The sequence below is a fragment of the Lasioglossum baleicum genome, chromosome 10, assembly GCF_051020765.1.
Source record: "Lasioglossum baleicum chromosome 10, iyLasBale1, whole genome shotgun sequence".
NCBI classification, from domain to species: domain Eukaryota; kingdom Metazoa; phylum Arthropoda; class Insecta; order Hymenoptera; family Halictidae; genus Lasioglossum; species Lasioglossum baleicum.
Window position 1 is genome coordinate 13,387,742 of NC_134938.1, and position 12,517 is coordinate 13,400,258.

Below are 12,517 nucleotides of genomic sequence, written 5' to 3' on the forward strand. Positions count from 1 at the left end.
GGTCCCATTTCTCCTCAATAATAGTACAAATTCAAACCTCTGTGAAAACATGACAAAATTTTCTTCGGAAATGAAACTACCACGGATTTAAAGATTGAAGCCTCCTCTTTCCAATGAGTCCTTAAATATTGATATATTTACAATAATTATTATATGTATATTTGATTATACATATAAATATGTTAAAAAAATGCATTCGGTCGGAATTGTGAAAAACAATAGTAAAAATTGATTTTCACGACTTTTCTAGCTGAGCCAATAGCGAAAATTTAAAAGATGTGGTTGGTCAACTTGTATAAATTATACATATACGCCCCGAAAATTTCATTGAAATCGATTAATTGGTTTACGAGTTACAAACGATCAAAATTGGTAAAAAGAACGACAATCTTGAAAAATTGCAAGTTTTACCAATTTTGATCGTGTATAACTCGTAAACCAATTAACCAATTGAAATGAAATTTTCGGAGCGTATATAAGTTAGGAGTTAGGTCCGTCTCAGGCCCACAATCGAATATCAAAATGTTGTTTTCCCGGAGTCCGGCAGGATCCTGGCAGTCCCGAAGAAACCGATGAATGGACTCCCCGTCTGAATGCTTGTTCTTTCAACAGGTTCGTCCGGCGTTCTCACAATCGATCATCGATCCCGGACGCAACACTCCGCCCTTCATCGAAGCCTACTTTCCATTCGATTCTCGTTTAGGCCCGACGTGAAAATAAAAAAGGACCAACCCGGTCCACGCAACGAGCCAGTGCCAGAAGCCACCATTGAACGGCACGCCAAAAGAATTCACGAAAAAGGCACAACATGAATTTCACGGCGATTCTGCGCAGCACAATGAGACTCCGGATCCGGACGTTTTGACTTTTGTCCGGTCTTTAACCATTGCCGGGGTTCCTTCGCTTCGCTGTCCCGGTTCTTCGCCTCTTCAATCCCAAACCGGACGTTTGCTGCTCTGGATTCGAGCCCTTTGCCTATTCCTTTACTCTTCCCTCCCACCCTCGCGAACCCTGAAGAATACCATTATGCATTCATTTGTCGTCGGGGCAAGTAATTGGATCTTTTGATGACTTTGAAATTTCACCGAGAAACCTTCTTTATCATTACTAGACTGCGGATCTTTATGCATTTATAGGGTAAAATGCCCAAATATGAAACCCTTTTTGTTGATGACATTTTTTTATTATTTTAGAATACTCTTTTTCGTCCAAAAAATTACCAGTCGTAGATGCATTTCCTCCCTATAAGTTTCTGGGATCAAGTTTGTCCAAAAATTAATACAGCTTGGGAAAAATATTTTTTTGTGGTGTGTCATTTGCAGGCTCCAACGAAAGGGGTTCTTAATATGGTACACCTCGAGTCCCTAATATGACATCTAGTGCCATATTCGGCACCCACACCAAGAATGTCAATATAGCTATATCCATATTAGCGAACCTTTGGTAGTGCCATGTTGGGAACTCCATGTGGACTGATAATACTAGCTACTGACAAAGAGAAAATGAATTGCAGCCCAAACCAACAGTTGGCAAACATTAATATAAATAAACTGAAACTACAGATATGTTCAAACATTTCGAAATCACTTACCTTCCTCGAAAAAGATACAATCGGAAATCTAACCACACAAAAATATTCAACACGTGGAGACATAACTGGCGAAGGATCGATATTAAAATGGTGCGATTGCACTGCACACTGTTAAGTAAACATGGTAAACTATTGTTTGAGGATTTTCTCACTAGAGTGCGACTTCTCCTTTACAAGATATAAGGTGGTGCCATAATAGGCGACTATACCATATTTGGGCACTTTACCCTAGCTTCTGAAAATTTCCAAAAATGGGTGCCATATAAAATTTGACAGAATTTAGTACAATTTTTATTTTTTTGAGATCTACGAAACAGTCTAATGATTGCCAATACAAAGTGTCCAGATATTTGGAATACTAACACGTACAGTTTTTTTCTGCTTCTTCACATAACGTATCCATGCACCATTTCCCCAAAACATATTTATACAATCCATTAAGATGATTGTCTTTCCGAAAATTCCTCCAACCTTCCAAAAATTATAAAATGTTACGACCTCCTTACAAAATGTAGGAAAATATGAAATCAAAATGCTAACGCAGTTCTGTCGACGAAAAAGACTTTGGGATTTTTTACCGACAGAGAAATGTTAATATTCTTACTGTTTCGTCCAGCTAATTAGCATAGCTGCTCTGATTGTAATTCCACATTTTTCCGGGAATCAGGCGAAACCTGTCCGTCCACCAGAAACCGTGACAACGAGTCACGCTCGTATGTCAGCGTGCGATTGATTAGCAGCTTCATGAATCACGGGGCAACGTTAATGCCGATGATAATGGAGGAACAATTTGTACCTGCGAGCAAGCAGCGTGTATCCCCGAGCGACCGAGCACACCCCGGGAGTGCAAAATGGTCGACAACAAAGTGTCCTGCGGGGTTGATCGATGCTCTCGAACGGCCGTGTCGAGGAGCCTCGCTCTCTAATCCTATCGCGATAGAAATCTAGGCCTATAAGATCGTTTGTACGTTTGCGTGTATCGGACCCGGTTAGGTCGCCGTTGGTTTCACCCTAAAGTTCCCGTGCCGTCGCGCGGCAAGGGAAGGAAAAGGGACCGCCTGCCTCACAGCATGGATTGGATTGGATCGGCTTAACACTGATTTAAGCCAATCAGTAAACAGCCAGCCACCAGTCTCGAACCTCAACATTGATCTCGTTAGCTCTTTACAAGTTCAACGTTGCGTCCCCCTCCCGGGGAAAGAACCGGTCACGCATAATTCGATGCGCGATCTTTCTTTTTTTAACCGATTGCCTTCCCATTCACTCGGCTCTCCTCGACCGCGAATCCTGCTACCGAATTCTGCCGGAAATCACTGTCCTCCGCTGGGGTCTGTAGGGCCTTCAAAACCAATTGTACAGCAGGGTTCTTCGCGTCCTTGTAAAGGGAAGTATTCGATCTTCGAGTCTGTGGGAGATTCAGTCGCGTCGTGGAAAATTATCTAGACTAAAAATGAACGATGTTGGTGAAAGTAGAAGCCTGAAGCTTTAAAATGAGACCAGGATGATCATAAAAGTCCAAAGTCTATGGAAGATTCAGTCGCGTCGTGGAAAAGTATCTAGACCAAAAATGAACGATGTTGGTGAAAGTAGAAGCCTGAAGCTTAAAAATGAGTCCAGGATGATCACATGGAAGTTCAAAGTCCATGGAAGATTCAGTCGCGTCGTGGAAAATGATCTAGACCAAAAATGAACGATGTTAGTGAAAGTAGGAGCCTGAAGCTTTAAAATGAGACCAGGATGATCACATGGAAGTTCAAAGTCCATGGAAGTCTAAAGTCCATGGAAGATTCAGTCGCGTCGTGTAAAATGATCTAGACCAAAAACGAACGACGTTAGTGAAAGTAGAAGCCTGAAAATTTAAAATGAGACCAGGATGATCATGGAAGTCCAAAGTCCATGAAAGTCCAAAGTCCATACAAGTCCAAAGTTCATGGAAGTCCGAAGTCCATGGAAAGTTCAGTTGCGTTGTGGAAAATGATCTAGAGGAGAAGTGAATGATGCTTAGTGAAGGTAGAAGCCTGAAGCTTTAAAATGCGACCAGAATGATCATGAAAGTCCAAAGTCCATGGAAGTTCAAAATCCATGGAAGTCCAAAGTCAATGAAAGTCCCAAGTCCATGGAAGTCCAAAGTGCATGGAAGATTCAGTCGCGCCATGGAAAATGATCTAGAGCAGAAGTGAATGATGGTTAGTGAAGGTAGAAGCCTGAAGCTTTAAAATGCGACCAGAATGATCATTGAACTTTTTCGGAAAAACGAGTTGAGCGCACACGATCCAAGGAGAAGAGGAAGAAGAAAATTTGGAGTAGCTAGGAGCTCCGTAGGAATCGCGGGCGGCGTAACGATACGGCTAAACATACTTCCATAAAGTCGCACACATAGTGCAACGGAGTTCATACAGCGGCGTGGAACGAGCTGGATGTTAGTATTTTAAGCCTATTTAAGTGTGTTTGTCGTATAATATTGACATCGTGCACACAAGCAAAGATAGCACCGCGTGCACACACTCGCACACGCACGAGTCAATCCTCTTTCTCCCTCGGTCTAGTCCGTGGTTCCTCGTCCTCTTTCGCACCTTTACTCACCCCCTTCGGCTATCTCGCTCTTTCATTCGCTTTTCTCCTTCTCTCTCTCGCTCTCTTGCGCGAGCTGGCCCTCTTCACCCCTTTTTTCCGGAGGTGTAGGCGCGCACACGTAAGAAAACACACGCACAAATGAGAGGAGAGGAGCCGAGGGGAGCGAATGAATCAAATCGCGGTGTGTGCTCGGCAAACGACGCCCCCGCGTCGCGACGCCTTCTTCTTTCACCCCCGCAAGCTCGCGGGTACAGAAAACGAGGAGATTCCGCAGCGACACTCTCTCTCCCTCCATCCTGAACCTTGCTACCGTTACGTTGAGATTAGCCGCGATCGATTCCGCCTTTCGATGTCTCTATGAGAGCAAACACTGCTCTCTTAGGCTTCCGAACAACTCCTCGAGGTCCTCACAATGTGCGAATCTGTATGCAACAACCAGTAACCACACATCTCTTTCCTTCTTTGAACATGTTGATGGGTTGCAAACGATTTTCATGCTTCTACTGTTCTCAATTGCTCCACCTCGTTGTTGTCATTAATGCGGAGAATCCTCTTCAATCTTCAATGTCAGAGAGACCTAAAAGAAGTTTCATATCAGTATTCTCTTCGCTGTAAAGGCGATTTATCCCCTTAAGTCGTATACGCGCGAAGAGCTGCCACAGTCAATCCGCCAGTATACTAACAAACATAATTTCCCGCGGGCTGAACACTATGCACCTCGGAGAATGAGAGAGCAACTCGTGTCCCAGTGTTTCCCGGGCGAAATTCCGGCGGACCGACGCCACCCCCGTAGCGGCTCGAGTAAAAGGCTCCCATAAAAAAGGAAGGGAATAGGGTAAACGTTTGCACAGTTCTTTGGCAGAGGCTGCGGGGTGAGTGTAAAATACGTTGCGTCTATAAACATAATTTATCGTAATCGATTCCCGGGGTCCGGGGGGCTCTCGTGCCGCGGCCAGCGTCCCGCTGCGCCGGTGGTATGTTCCATGGTGTTACATAATTGTTTGCCTCGCAGCATGGGGCGGGCACGCCCCACCTGGCGCTACGGTCCCCCATTCATTCCACGGGCCGTAAGACCGTGACAAGGGCGAAGCCTCGGCCGTTTGGCCCCGTTACCTCGGCCCCGTAATTTGTCACGATTACCAGGAGATTACTGGTGTCGCTGACAGCCTTTTGGCTACCGTTTGCCAGCCAGACTCCGGCCTGACTCCTCCCTCGAGATCTTCCTGATCTTCGCCTTTGATTAAAAGCTGCCACGCCATTCACCGTCGACTTCCGGCCAGGAATATTCGGATACGCTCTTGCCGTCGGGACGCCATTATCGTCCTGGAAATATTCGCTGGATTAGCACAACATCCCTTTACATCAGGTCTACGCTAAAAATTACTAGTTTACATTTATGGAGATGATGAAAATGCTTTTAACCACATTTCTAGCCATTTTCTGATAGTCGGACTGGAGGTTTATGCTTTTATGAGAAAAAGGAGTGCAACTGGAAATGGTGGAAGAATTTGGGGATGTTGTTCGACTGTTTTCAACTTGCTGGTAAATTCATAAATCCTAGATCTACGCTAAAAATGACTATGTTACAATTATGGGGATGTTAAGAATGTTTCTATCCACATTCCTAGCCATTCAATAGTTGGACTGGGTGGTTTATGCTTTTATGAGAAAAAGGAGTGCAAGTGGAAATGGTGGAAGAATTTGGGGATGTTGTTCGACTGTTTTCAACTTGCTGGTAAATTCATAAATCTTAGATCTACGCTAAAACTGACTATTTTACATTTATCGGGATAATGAAAATGCTTCTATCCACATTTCTAGCCACTTTCTGATAGTTGGACTGGGGGTTTATGCTTTTATGAGAAAGAGGAGTGCAACTGGAAATGGTAGAAGAACTTGGAGATGTTGATCCCCTATTTTCAAGTTGCTGGCGAATCCATAAATACTAGATCCACGCTAAAAATGACAATTTTACATTTATGGAGATAATGAAAATGTTTCTATCCACATTCCTAGCCATTTAATAGTTGGACTGAGTGGTTTATGCTTTTATGAGAAAAAGGAGTGCAACTGGAAACGATAGAAGGATTTGGGTATGTTGATCCACTATTTTCAACTTGCTGGCAAATCCATAAATCCAACGTTCCATAACCCAATGGTTGCAGATTGTCACACATGGTGTTTTTCCTTACACACCGAGATTTATGGTCTAATAACAATGACGCCGATGTAATTGAGGTAGCATAAACGAAACGGAACCTCCTTAGTCCAATTCTGTCGTGTGTGTACAAACCTGTTGACTAACTCGAGAGTCGGTCTCTGTCAATGTTTTTGCAAACGATTACGAAATAATCCGGCAGGCATTGTATACATATGAAGTCGGGCGCGCGCGCGTGAACACGGGCCTGCGCTCGTTCGCCGGTGTGTTCGAAGAATGCAAATGATAATCTCGGAGCGACGATTCCGTTAAGGTGCATCAACACCTCGAACGTTGGTATACGTCATTAATTAAATGGAAGAGTCGATGGAGTGGTGCGCGGTGGTTAGAGGCTGTAGACAATCTCCAAATATTTGCGAGGCCAAATATCTTACCTAAACATCGGAGTGACACGGTAGTTTCTAACCATCACTCTCATCTCTTGCGTATAACTGCTTTCTGAAGTGTCGGGCTCGTGCGGGAACAACGCTGACACTGAAACGAAACAATACTTCTGTTACTGGCTACATTAAAAAACCATGTTCAAAAATACAATCTACTCTTTTACCGAGAACAAACATTTACTGCGGAACAATTCTCGGCAGTTTTCCTAACCTCTTTAACACTGGGGATCAGTTAGGCTAATATCTATCTGATATTTGTATTATTTCCTGCTCATTACTATTATTAAAAAGTGAATGTCTATGTGGCTCCTATAGCTTCCTTTAATGCAGACAATTTTTATTTGAATTTAGAATTACAGTAATTATTATGCGGGATAAAACATTTTCTGGGGAACAATTCTCTGCAGTTTTCCTAAACTCTTTAACACTGGGGACCAGTTAAACTAATATCTATCTGACATTTCTATACGTTAGAAATATAATTGTACTTTTCTACAGACACAGTTTACTTAGGGTAAAGTGCCCAAATATGGTATAGTCGCCTATTACGGCACCACCTTATATCTTGTAAAGGAGAAATCGCATTCTAGTGAAAAAATCCTCAAACATTAGTTTTTCATGTTTACTCAACAGTGGGCAGATCAATCGCACCATTTTAATATCGATCCTCCGCCAGTTGTGTCTCCACGTGTTGAATATTTTTGTGATTAGATTTCCGATTGTATCTTTTTCGAGGAAGGTAAGTGATTTCGAAATGTTTGGACATATCTGCAGTTTCAGTTTATTTATATTAATGTTTGCCAACTGTTGGTTTGGGCTGCAATTCATTTTCTCTTTGTCAGTAGATAGTATTATCAGTCCACGTGGAGTTTCCAACATGGTACTACCAAAGGTTCTCTAATATGGGTATATATATATTATATATATATGTATATTGACATTCTTGGTGTGGGTGCCGAATATGGCACTAGGTGTCATATTAAGGACTCGAGATGTACCACATTAAGAACCCCTTCCGCTGGAGCCTGCAAATGACACACCACAAGAAAAGATATTTTTCCCAAGCTGTATTAATGTTTAAACTAACTTGACCCCAGAATCTTATAGGGAGGAAATGCATCTACAACTGGTAATTTTTTAGACGATAAAGAGCATTCTAAAATAATCAAAAAATGACATCAACGAAAAGTGGTTCATATTTAGGCACTTTACCCTATTACAATTAGACCAATTAAAATTTTAATATTCTACTATGTGGTCCCTATAGCCTCCATTTAATGCAGACAATTTTTATTTGCATTTAGAATTACACTAATTATTATGGTTATGTTCCTATATGATATTATCTGCACGAATAGAAAATACATTTTCGATTTGAACTTAGAATTGCACCATCATCAAATAAAAATATTATAATAATAGATAAAACAAAGTTTAACGTTATGTTACTATGATTTTGTCTGGAAGAGTAGAAAGTAGATTTTTAACAACGATGATTTCAGCAGCCAGTGTACGTGTGACATTTTGAAAGAAAAATGTTAGGCAGCTGTAAATGTTTTAGCAGCAACATTAAACAAACACATTTGAATAAAATTTATTCATGAATGTGCTATTATTCTCGGTCACGATCATTCTCGGTTATCAAAAACAATATTGTTTGCCTCGACCAGAGTTGGACAAAAATTTTATTTAAATAAAAATTTCGAATGGAGTAGGTTTTTTCCAAGTGGGTTTCAAACCTACTCTATTCCAAATTTTTATTTCAATAAAATTTTTGCCTAACTCTGGCCCCGACAAAGCTGTAAATGGCAAATCAGTATCGAGAAACCGGTTTCCTCGGGTTTTTTTCGGGGAAAAGCCGGAGCTCTTCATCGAGACTCACACGTGGCCAGGTCGTAAAACAGTTTTATGGTGTTCCATGTGAACCAAGCATAGTCATAAACCACAAACCCTTCCTAATATACTACCGGGTGGTCCTCGGAAGAAACCGCAGGTCCTTTCCAATTTCAATTGAACGTAGCCGGTCATTAACCGGTTGTTAGGGTTGTTTACCCTCGCGGCCACGGAAAATTAGCATGGTGTGCGACGATCATCCACACCGATTGGACGTATAAACACGTTCAATATAAATACGTTTGTACGTGTATAAATAATTCCGATCGAACTCCCGGTGGATTTTTTAAATCGTAAAATATATCTCACGCACCGAAATTCATTATAATAAAGTTTGTAGAAATAATATTTATTTTCTGCAGAGAGAGATTACGTTAATTGTCGATCCGGTATCGATATATGTATTGAACAGTCCAGGAAATTATGGATTATTGTGAATTGAATATGAAGACAGAACCGCCGAATGTAAATATTTCGAGGCACGTAAGCAACACAACCCGAAAATTAAATTGCATATTACTGAAATAATTAAACTCTCTGTTTGCGTTACACTCGGGCACACGTCAAAAATTCCGGAACCCGTCGGCGTCACCGCGTTTATTATAAAAAAATACATCGCTGCGAATGGAATTATCCTGTTCGATATAAATATTATAAATTTGACGGAACATTAAGCGGGTTTAACGTTTTCATACGCTGGAAATTTGTTCTGCTCGGCGTGTCGCTTTTGCTAATGAATTGTTGTAGATAACGTGTGTGGTTGAAATCATATTTTTCTGTTCGGAGAATTATTTGTGTACAACCAATTCGGTATTTGTAATTCAATAACTAAATAGTTTCGTGTTATTTATGTAACTAAGCATACTCGTCAACACAGGACTATGTTTTCTAGTTCACAATACTAAGTATGTAAATAATGTATACAAGATAGAATATAAGATAGTAGTTTATATATGTCTCAAAATTCCTTCAATATCTATAAATGGGAGGTTCCTCAGATCATTTGAAGCAACATTTTCCTTTGCAAAAATCGCGTCCGCGGCTTCGTTAAGGAGTTATTAACGAAAAACCACGGACCAATCAGAACGCGACCTAGACGCATGTTGGCACAGTCGTGTTTTTCGTTAATAACTCCTTAACGAATCCGCGGACGCCATTTCTGCAAAGGAAAATGTTGCTTCAAATGATCTCAGGAACCTCCTCCCGGATGTTGAAGGAATTTTGAGACAGCCTGTATATGTAGATGTACTGTGTAGATGTACGATATGACTCTATGTAGATTATAATATAGAATATAATATAATATACATGTACAATTAGTATTACATGGACGTATACAATTTTTGAAATATTTAGACCATTTTGAAATGACCCAAGAGTGTCACTGTAAAACTCGGTATGTACCTAGATGTAAAACATCTTGAAAGATAGAACTCATTTACTTCAAACCTTGCTACACAATGAGATAGTTCAATGATATGTGCATAGCTAGCTCTGTTAACTTATTTAGAACAGATACGGAACACCACAATATCATTTACCTCTCGTGTTATTGTGACGTCATCGATGAATGAAGTGAAAAGATCAACACAGTTGGCTACCGCGAGTATTGTCATTATTGATACCTTGCACTCTATTACCTTAGACTCTTATTTTTAAATAATGTGTTTTCAGGAAGGCTGACTGGGGACCCAGGAAGCCTCCAACGTGGTTCAAAAATGGCGACAGTCCTCCCAAAACGCAGTTAGGTTTGCTAATCCCGATTATCCTGGTGTGACACGAGTGTTTGCAGAATTTCGCCGACATAAACAGCAAGTTTATCTCGGACAGGGTGTGAAATGATGCAGGTTTAGGAGACAACGGAACAGGGGGCCGGGCGAAGTGACGAGCGTGTCGCGTCTCGGTTTTTCTGGGTCGAGGCTGGCCCATGGCAACTGTAGGCTGGCAAACATGATCGCCCGCCGAAAGCAAACGCGACACTTTGATCAGGGCCGGCTGGAAGCAGCGGAAGTGGCGCGTGCATTAAGCTCTTCCGCGAAGCAAAGGGGATTGGGTGGTGGGGGGGGGGGTGCGGCGAGGGGGTCGCGTGTGTCCGCGGGTCACCCGGTATCTGGCTGGTTATAATGTATGGCCTAGTCAGGTTCGGCACGGTCCAGTAGGGGGGTTCGGTTGACAAATCATTAACTATGCATCGAACCGGCCTGCAAATACTCGTTACTAGTGCTTCTCCGTACTAGCCCACCCTCGGCCTCGTTCCTCCACCTCCACCACCTCCTCCTCCACCCCCCTGGCCCCCTCTATGTCGCCCTCTCGCCCCGTGCGACCCTATCTCTCTATGCTTGGGACCCCTCCAACCCCCGACACTCCTTGCCACCCTCCCCGCGAACCGACAAACGCGGCACCATCAACGTACCTTCTGTCAATAGGCCAACCTAGCCATACCTAAATACATCGGTAATCATTATGCAGCATTATAACATCGACTGCGCTCGAACCCCTTCCCGCGACTCTTCCAATTTTTCGGGATGACCGCGCGCCGGCAACCGGCTACGGAATCTCCGTCGCTGTGGCAATCTCGGAGCCAGGCTTTTTCAAGTCTCAAGTGCGTCGATGGAATAACATACTGTTCGCCGGACAGGTCGCCTGAATTCTACAGGCAGGAGTGAGTCGAAAAGAAACAGCGAAAAGCGAGTTCAAAGATCCGTCGGGCTCGCGTGCTTCGGTACACGCAAGAAGTGCGGTGAATTGGAATTCCTCATTTCATAGATTTTTCGGAATCTAAATTTCTTACAGGTCTCGCAGACCGCGCTTCTACGATCACGGGCGAAGCCTCTCCGAGATCAACATTGTTTCCCAGAGAAGTCGAGCGAGTCCCGGGTCAGAAGTTGCGCACAACAACCTCTCCTAGGTCAGTTCTGTCTTCCACGCCGAAAATCCGAGAGCATGGTGATTAAAAGGTCCCGCGTGCGGTGGGCTTCGCGAAGGCAAAGCTTATCGAGCTCGGGCGACAGTAAGCATGGCGACGTAAGAAAGAACAGGAGGGAGAGAGAGAGGTAGAGAGAGTGAGGTAGACGAAACCTAGTGGGTTGCATGTAAAGGGAAAAGCGGTCCGTGTCGGGGAGGCAGAGAGAAGGAAAGAGAGAAGGAGATAGAGTACATGCCGCAGGATGGTTGGTATACAGTAGCGCGTATAGTCCGCTGGTCGATGGTGCGGCCCGTAACGCCCAGCTACTGCGCAACCAATGCGCGAGTCCACCATGTTTAATGCTGCGAATTCGCTCACCCTCCGAGGTTGTTCGCCCTCGTCCCTTCAGCCCTCCTCGCCCAGCATGCTGGTACCGACCCTAACCTCCGTCTGCTCGTCCTCCTATCCCCTCCGTCCTGCCCTTTCTGCCCTTCCTTCGTTCCTTCGTTCGCCGACTATGCAACGGATCGCCTCTCTCCTCTGTCTCTCTCTTTCTCTCTCTTCCTCTCCTCTCTTCAGGTTCCGTCGCTGTCGAACCAGTGGCCCCGCATTGCTTCTGCGAGCTTCCTCTCCTCAGCGATCCACTCGGGCGCCACATAACGGACAACAAATTCCCATGTACAAGCGGCTGGAAACCGCATCCAGCCATCCACCGCCCCTATTCTCTCTCTTCATCCCCCCAGGTTTCTCTACCCTCTTCTTTCCCGTTGTCCCTCGCTCCATCCCCCGACCCTCCCCCTTTCAACAGGATCAACTCGTCCATTTTTCTCTCTCCCGCGCGCGTTTTGTCTCTTCTATCTCGTCCTTTTCGTTCACCGCTTTCTCTCAACAAACCTTCTCCCTTCTGCTCGCCCTCCACCTCTTCCTCGCCCCTTTCGTTCGCCACCCCCGTT

The 12,517-nt window shown here is 43.7% G+C and overlaps 1 long non-coding RNA gene across 1 annotated transcript in view; it reads right to left on the reverse strand.

Annotated features, from left to right (window-relative positions):
- Positions 1–471: 471 nt before the first annotated feature.
- LOC143212526 (uncharacterized) overlaps positions 472–12,517 on the reverse strand; it is a 35,482-nt gene continuing 23,436 nt past the window's right edge. The window contains exons 3-4 of the long non-coding RNA XR_013009725.1: positions 6,758–6,857; positions 472–5,488 (exon numbers count right to left, since the gene is read on the reverse strand). This is a non-coding gene — a long non-coding RNA (uncharacterized LOC143212526). The remainder of the gene's footprint in view (positions 5,489–6,757; positions 6,858–12,517) is intronic.